The following is a 9,168-nucleotide window of genomic DNA, read 5'->3' as shown; positions in this document are numbered from 1 at the left end:
TGTGCTTTTGTCCCGATTCAAAGTGCCAGTGGAAGAAGTACTTGGTCGTGCCAGATTGAATCCCCAGTGAACAGGATTTTTATGGTAGAGTGGTAATGGGGGGAGGATGGGGAGGGGAACACACATATATAAGGGGAGTGGGATGGGTTAGGGGGATGTTGGCCTGGAAACCGGGACAGGGAATAACAATTGAAATGTAAATAAGAAATATCCAAGTTAATAAAGATGTAGAGAAAAAAAAAAAAAAAAAAAAAAAAAGGATGCATAGGAATTTAAACCTGAAGAACTTTACTAAGGCTTTTTGAATGAAAACCCTGCTGTACAAACTACAGATGCAGTCAAGGATCTATGGTGTTATTTCATAAAAATATTCTGGCGGCCACAAAATTAGTTAACGCATCACCTTAAACGCCAATTCACAGTATCTCATACTTCCTGACAACGCTAAGATATCCACAACAGAAATATAAGAGTGGAGGCAGAAAATGCACCCCCTGCTCCACACAGCTGCTCGCTGCTGCCTGTTTCCTGGTCGCAGCAGCACCTCTGACCTGGTGACAGGACGTGATGAATGTCCCAGGAAGCCTGCCGACCAACTGGGCCAAAAAGTTTCAGGTAACCTCCAGGACTCGGACTCTCTCCACCAGGACTTCTTGAACACTAGAATGGCTGGATTCTCAAGAATCTGCTGAAGTGGTGAACTTCCCCCACTAGGGGTTTCTCAGGTAACTCCTTCTGGGCCACTTCAATAAAGCAGCTTCCTCTTGCAATTCTTCTAAGCCCACCTACTTGAACATCTTAATCATTTCCGTCCAAATTCTTCATAGATATTTTTAAATCTGTTTGATTTTTGGTTGTTGTTTACTTAATTTTTCCATTCTTTTTTATTTTGTATTTTCTTAATCTCATCTGATCTGGCAGGTGTGCCCCCCGATCCCAATCAGGAACCACTCCCCCAACCGTGTTGCAGGCTGCCTTCCACACAACTGCAACTGTCAGGAGCGCAGGACCTAGCCTGCACAGCTTCACAACAAGCTTGCTGCCAGTCTAGACCAGAGGTGGATGTAGTAGGACACTGCACTTGGGTTCTGACCCATTTACATCCAAGGTCGTTTGCCTAACTTCTCACTTTGTGAATCTAGTGCACTGGGCTAAAGATACACAAAAGATAGCAATACCTCTGAATTCTGATGTTCAGAACAAATACCCCCAAAAAACTAAGATGCAATTAAAATGCCCTTGGGTGAAACCAGAAACCTTATATGAGCTTCCTAATGAAGGTGATTTACATGATATCCAAGATAATGAATTGAACACCCAGAGTCAAAGCTTGTAAACCCGGGAAATGAACTCAAAGAGGACACGAACAAAATGACTTGCGAGTCAGAAAATAATAGCAGATGGCTGAAAGAAATGAGGACAGCAACATAGGATATGAAAGTTAAGTTCAATAGGAGGTTAGAAACAACAAACATAAGACCCTGAAAGGAAAATGCAGTAGGAATAATAATAATAATAATAATGCATAGAGAAACACTGGGAGACAAATTATCAGACTTGAAGAAAAGTTAGAGGAGCTGGATGCCTCAGTCAAAGAAAATGAAGAATTAAAATGATGTTAGGTTAAGGCACAATATTACTTATTGCTTGAAGGTGAGGTGAAAAAGAGAAAATTCTTTGGAAAACCTGTCTAGATTTTGCCAAAAAAAGGAAAAATGAGAAGGAAGATAGAAGTAGAACTACAGTATACACTGCATTCTTTAGCAATTTGTTCACAGATAGTTTCTAAATTGATGTCAATAATTCATTATGTACACCCGTCCACATCTGCATATGCTGGGGAAAGGAGACTCCAGAATTACCCAAGTCTCTTTAGAGAAAATAGCTAAGAAATCAATACTTTTCATGATTATAATGAGTTCTAGGATTCTCAGGAGAATCCTCACATTCAAAAACGATTGTGATGATTATGGCAAGTTAAAATGGATTCCAGCTAAGCATGAGAGAGAGAGAGCTCAGAAACAGAAGCACAGACCAGGGTGTCTATCCTTAAATTGCAGGGTTCTGAGCCCACGGATACATGTGAGAGGGCAGAGCTTCATGTTTTCCATTGTGGTGACTTTTATTCTTTCCTACATAAGGCTGGCACACAAAAAAATTACTTCCACAGTTTACTGATTCTGCATAAGGGAATACATTAAACATAATGAATCATTAATAATGCATCTGAGATTAGTCAAGACAAAAATAAGCCTTTCCTCAGATGTATTTAGTTTTCTATTGGTAATTTTGTTTATTTACATTTCAAATGTTATCCCTTCCAAGTTTTTACCTCCATAAACCCCCTACATTTCTCCTTGCCCCTCCCGTGTGGGTGCTCCACCTCCCCATCCACTCAATCTTAATTCAATGGCCTATTGTTCTTCTATCCTGGATCATCAAACTTCCCTAAGGACCAAGGGCTCCTTTGCATGATACCACATAAGGCAATCCTGCTACACATCCAGCTGGAACCAAGGGTACTCCCTTTGTAGTTTTTGATTGATGGTTTAAGCCCTGAAAGATTTGGGGGGGGTCTGTTTGGCTGATACTATTGTTATGCCTTTGAGCTTGCAAACTCCAACAGCTCTAGGTCCTTGTCCTAACTTCACCATTGGGATCACAATGCTTGGTCCAATATTTGGCTGTGTATATCTGCAGCAGTATTTTTCCGGTTCTGGCAGAGCTTCTCAGGGGATAGCTATACTGGGCTCCTGTCATTCAGCACAGGAAAATACATTCAAACAGATAACCACATTGAAAGATGACCCAAATAAATATAAAGATGTAAGGAAAAACACAAACAGGAGAAGCCTATGAAGAAACTGCCCAAGGCCTGAAAGTGAAATGGAAGCAATAAAGAAATGTAACTGCAGCAATGCTAGAAATGGAAAACCTAGGAAAGAGAACAAAAGGTATGGTAGTAAGCATCACCACGAGAATTCAGGAAATGGAAAAGCTCCAATTACCAAACATACAATCCATAAACCACATGAAGCTAAAGAAGAAGGAAACACAAAATATGATTGCTTAAGTTCTACATAAAAGGGAGACAATATTAATAAGAGACAGTACGGAGACAAGAAGGCATGATCATTCACAGACTGTCCCACCTGGGGATCCAGCCCATATATATAATGCCAAAAAAAAAACCCTAAACATTATTGATGAAGCCAAGAAGTGCATGCTGACAGCAGACTGATATAGCTGTCTCCTGAGAGGTTCAGCCAGAACGTGAGAAATACAAAGGCAAATGCTAGCAGCAAACCACTGTACTGAGAAGAGGGTCCCAATTGGAGGAATTAGAGAAAGAATTGAAGGAGTTGAAGGAGCTTGCAGCCCCATAAGAACAACAACACTAAGCATCCAGAGCTCCCAGGGACTGAACCATTATCCAAAGTCTACACATGGACAGATCCATGGCTCCAGCTGCATAAGTAGCAAAGAATGGCATTGTTGGGCACCAATGAGAGGAAAAGACCTTGATCCTGCTAAGGCTGGACCACCTACCCCAAACACACTATACAGGAATATCCAGGTGTAGAGGAAGGAAGGTGGGGTTGTTGGGAAGGGGGAACACCCATAACAGAAAGGAGGGGAATGGGATAAAGGGACTATGGAAGGGAAACTGGGAAAGGGAGTAACATTTTAAATGTAAATAAAAATATACATTAAATAAAAAAAGAAGTAGACATCCAATTTCAAGGAGTTGGTACTTTACCAAAAATTAAAAAAAAAAAAAAAAACACAGTGAAATGAATAAAACGTATAGGATCTGAAGGTCTGGGGAGAAAATTGAGGCCATACATGGTTGATATAGCCATTTATTTACGGGAAAGAGATCTCTTACAGGAGTGAACGTTAAAAAACTATAACCCCTGAGTTTCAGAATCTGGCCATGAAACCAGTCAAGCTCCTAATAAAAAGTTAAATTAGTGCTCGCTCCAGTAGCACATATCCTAAAATTGGAAGTATACAAAGAAAATTAACATGACCTCTGCACAAGGATAACATGCAAATTCATGAAGCAGTAAATATTTGGAAGGCCTTAAAGAGAAAACACAGAAATCCCTTACAGAATTGCAGGAAAACAGCCAAACATGTAAAGGAATGGAACAAAAACATACAGGATCTAAAATTGGAAATAGAAACAATAAATTAATCACAAAGGGAGACAACCCTGGAGATAGAAATCCTAGGAAACAGATCAGGAGTCATAGACACAAGCATCAGCAACAGAATATAGGAAAGGGAAGAAATAATCTTAGAGGCAGAAGATACCATAGAAAACATTAGCACAACTGTCACAGAAATTGTAAAATGCAAAAAGCTCCTATCAGAAAATATTTGGAAAATCCAGAACACAAGAAGATCAAACATAAGGATAATAGGTATAGAAGAGAGCGAAGCGTCCCAATTAAAGAATCAGTAACTACCTTCAACAAAATTATAGAAGTAAACTTCCTAACATAAAGAAAGAGATGCCCACAAACATACAATAAGCATACAGAACTCTGAATAGATTGGATGAGAAAAGAAATTCCTCCTATCATACAATTGTCAAAATACTAAATGCACAAAACAAAGAAAAATATTAAAAACAGTAAGGGAAAACAGTTCATTAACATATAAGGGCAGACCTATCAGAATTACACCAGATATTGACAAGAGACTATGAAAGCCAGAAGACAGTGAGCAGATAGCAAAAAGTCAAGTCATGAAGGGAAAAAAATGCCAGCCCAGGCTACTATATGCAGCAAAGCTCTCAATTAACATAGATGGAGAAGCCAAGATATTCTATGACGAAAACCAATTTTACACATTAGCTTTCCACAAATCTAGTCCTAGACAAAGGAAAAAAATGAAGTCTCCAACACAAGGAGGAAAAGGATACTGTCAAAAAAGCAAGGAAGTAATCTTTTTTTGTTGTCGTTGCTTTTTTAAATGTTTTATCAGATATATTTTTTCACTTACATTTCAAATGTTATTCTCTTTCCCCGTTGCCTGTCAATAAGACCCTATCCTCTCAGCCTCCCTAATATGGGTGTTCCCCCATGTATCACTCTTACCTCCCCCGTCACATTGCCTTGCAATGGGGGTCCAACCTTGGCAGGACCAAGGGCTTCCCCTCCCACTGGTGACTCAACAAGGCTATTCTCTGCCACATATGCAGTTGGAGGCCTGGGTCAGTCCATGTATAGTCTTCCGGTAGTTGTTTAGTCCCTGGAAGCTCAGGTTGGTTGGCATTGCTGTTCTTAGATGGATCAGTCATTAAAGCCTAGGCTCACAACCAAAAATATAAAACATAAAGAGCTGAAAGCATTGAAAGTAATCTTCTTGCTCCCAACCCAAATGAAAAGAGACACACAAATATAATTGTATGACTAACAACAAAAATAACAGGAAAAAACAATCATTATTCCTTAATATCTCTTAACATCATTAATTGGGGACTCAATTCCCCAATAAGAAGAAAGAGACTAACAGACTAGATACATAAAGAGGACCCAGCATTTTGCTGCGTACAGGAAACACACCTCCCTCAGTGACAAAAACACAGTATCTCACAATGAAAGCCTGGAAAACAAGTTTCTAAGCAAATGGTCCAAAGAACCAAGCTACAGTAGCCATTATATCATCAGGACCCTGATTCAGCTGTCTCCTGAGAGTTTCTGCCAGAACATGACAAATACAGAGGCATATGCTAGTAGCCAACCTTAGGATTGAAAACAGGGTCCCCACTGGAGGAGTTACAGAAAGGACTTAAGGAGCTGAAGGGGTTTGCAAGCTCATAAGAAAAACAATACCAACCAACCAGTTTTCCCAAGGACTAAAACCACTATCCAAAGTCTACCATGGACACAAGCATGGCTCCAGCTGCATATGTGCCAGAGGATGTCCTTGTTGGGAACCAAACGGAGAAGCCCTTGGTCGGGCCAAAGTTGAACCCCCCAATGTAGATGAATCTCAGGGCAGGGAGGTAGGAAGGGGTGGGTGGTTGGGTGGCAGAACTCACTCATTAAAGAAGGGGCATGGGGTATGGGATATGGGCGGTTTTTAAAGGGAAAACGGAAAAGTTGATAATATTTGAAATGTAAATGCATAAAATAAATCTAATTAAAAAACAAAAAGGAAAAGAAAAATATTTTCAATAAAAAGACTTTTAAAAGAAAAACAAATCTCACCAGATGCTAAAAACATATTTGGCAAACTCTAAACCCCCTTATGATAACTCTTGGCGAGAAAAGGGATACAGGGGGCATACCTAAAGAAAATATTGGCAACATACTGCAAGCCAATATCCAATATCAAATTAAATGGAGAGAAACTTAAAATATTTATACAAAAATCATGGACAAAGCAAGGCTGCCCTCTCTCCCCATATCTCTTCAAATAGTACTAGAAATTCTAGCTCAAGCAATAAGGCAACTAAAGGAGATCAAGGTGATAAAAGTTGGAAAGGAAGAAGTCAAAATACCATGATTTACAAATGACATGAGAGTATATATAAATGAGCTTAAAATTTCTACCAGAAAAGTACAGTCGATAAACATTTTAGCTAAGTGGCTGGATACACAATTGACTTGAAGAAATCAATAACTCTCCTCTACAAATTCAACAAACAGGGTGAGAAAGAAATTATGGAAACAGAACCCTTCACAATAGCCACAAACAAAATGAAACGCCTTCATTAATCTCTCACCAAGCAAGTGAAAACTTGTCTGACAAGAACTTCAACATTTGTTGTTGGGGATTTAGCTCAGTGGTAGAGTGCTTGCCTAGCAAGTCAAGGTTTGGTTCTCAGCTCCAGAAGAAAAAAAAAAAAAAAGAACTTCAACATTTGCAAAAAGAACAAAAAAACCTGGGAAGATATCAGAAGAGGGAAACACTTCCCTTGATCATGTACCTGGAGGATTATTATATTAAAAACATCCATCTTGCCAAAAAGCAATCTACATGCTCAGTACAATTTCCATCAAAATTCCACACAACTCTTCACATATCTTAAAAGAATAAAACCTCCACCTCATATAGAAAATGAAAATAAATAAATAAAACACAGGAGAGATAAAATGATCATGAACCAAAAAAGAACTTCTAGTGTTATCATTATTAATGACTTTAAGCAATACTGCTGAAATAGTAATAAAAACTTGCTTTTATTGGTATACAAACAGACAAGTGGTTCAATTGAATACAACTGTAGATACAAATATAAGCCCATGTATCGATGAATACTTGATTTGTTGAAAAAGAAGCTAAAACCTTACAATGGAAAGGGGAAAGGATCTTATACAAATGCAGTTGGTGTAACTGGATGTCTTCATGAAGAAGAATGAAAATATCTATCACCATGCAAAATACTCAATACTATGATCCAAATGGATCAAAGACCTCTTTACAAATCAAGACAAAAATCTAAGAAAACAGAAATGGGGAACAGTTCAACCTACTGGAACAGGAGGAGACACCTTCCAAAACAGAACACCAATGGCTCTGGCACTAAGGTCAAGAATTAATAAATGGAACCTTGTGAATGTGAAAACCTTCTGTAAGTCAAAAGACACCACCTTCTGGATACCAATAGGTGAAGAAAAGATCTTAACTAATTACATCCAATAGACAGGGACTTGTGCTTTTAAGGGAAATGGGGTAATGAATTCAGTTACAGGTACTAGGAGAAGAGGAAGAGCTGATATTGTGTCTTAATGTGAATAACTTCAATTGAAAAGATACACATGACAAAGAAAGACATTCACTTACATAGAATAGAACCATGACATGTAAGAATGCCCACATTGGGTCCCCATAGAGAAGGAACCAGGAGCAGCAGATACACTGCGTCTGAGACACCGCCAGAACCTGAAGGGACAGACCAGATAAACAGTTCTCTGCACCCAAATCCCATGGGAGGGAGAACTAAACCTTCAGAGAGGCAGACACGCCTGGGCAACCAGAAGAGACTGCACTCTGCACACAACTCTGACGCCAGAGGAAAACACCAAACGCCATCTGGAACCCTGGTGCACGGAAGCTCCCAGAAAGGGCAGCGCAGATCTTCCTGGTTGCTGCCGCCGCGGAGAGCTCGTAGGCAGCAACCAACGAGCAAACTTGAGCCTCGGGACCACAGGTAAGACCAACTTTTCTGCTGCAAGCGACCTGCCTGGTGAACTCAGGACACACAGAGGCAAAATTCCTCTAGGACCGGGCACTTCCGGTATTTAGCGGGGGGTGGGGGGAGTCCCAAACCGGCAGATTCCTGCCCGCAGCAGCTCTCTGCTCCCAAACCCCATGGGGAGAGACCTCACCGCCTGGTCAGGTGGGCACTCCTGAGGCTGCAGAGCAGAAGAGACCACAAACACTGCACACCCCTGCTCACATCCCTGGCCCAAGAGGAAACTGTATACGGCCTCTGGGTCCCCGTAGAGGAGGGCCCAGGAGCAGCAGATCCACTGCATCTGAGACACCGCTAGAACCTAAAGGGACAGACCGGATAAACAGTTCTCTGCACCCAAATCCCATGGGAGGGAGAACTAAACCTTCAGGAGGCAGACAAGCCTGGGAAACCAGAAGAGACTGCACTCTGCACACATCTCTGACGCCAGAGGAAAACACCAAACGCCATCTGGAACCCTGGTGCACGGAAGCTCCCGGAAAGGGCGGCTTAGATCTTCCTGGTTGCTGCCGCCATGGAGAGCTCCTAAGCAACACCCCAGGAGCAAACTTGAGCCTCGGGACCACAGGTAAGACCAACTTTTCTACTGCAAGTGACCTGCCTGGTGAACTCAAGACACAGGCCCACAGGAACGGCTGAAGACCTGTAGATAGGAAAAACTGCACGTCCGAAAGCAGAACACTCTGTCCCCATAACTGGCTGAAAGAAAACAGGAAAACAGGTCTACAGCACTCCTGACACACAGGCTTATAGGACAGTCTAGCCACTGTCAAATATAGCAGAACAAAGTAACACTAGAGATAATCTGATGGCGAGAGGCAAGAGCAGGAACCCAAGCAACAGAAACCAAGACTACATGACATCATCGGAGCCCAATTCTCCCACCAAAGCAAACACGGAATATCCAAACACACCAGAAAAGCAAGATCTAGTTTCAAAACCATATTGGATCA

At 41.0% G+C, this 9,168-nt stretch overlaps 1 non-coding gene across 1 annotated transcript; it reads left to right on the top strand.

Moving 5' to 3' along the window:
- The first annotated feature begins 3,974 nt into the window (after positions 1-3,974).
- Positions 3,975-4,081, top strand: LOC116890371. Its single transcript, XR_004386586.1, has one exon. It is a non-coding gene; the product is annotated as a U6 spliceosomal RNA (small nuclear RNA).
- The last annotated feature ends 5,087 nt before the right edge of the window (positions 4,082-9,168 follow it).

Source organism: Rattus rattus, chromosome 1 (assembly GCF_011064425.1).
Source record: "Rattus rattus isolate New Zealand chromosome 1, Rrattus_CSIRO_v1, whole genome shotgun sequence".
Lineage (NCBI taxonomy): Eukaryota > Metazoa > Chordata > Mammalia > Rodentia > Muridae > Rattus > Rattus rattus.
This window is presented reverse-complemented; position numbering and strand designations above follow the sequence as displayed.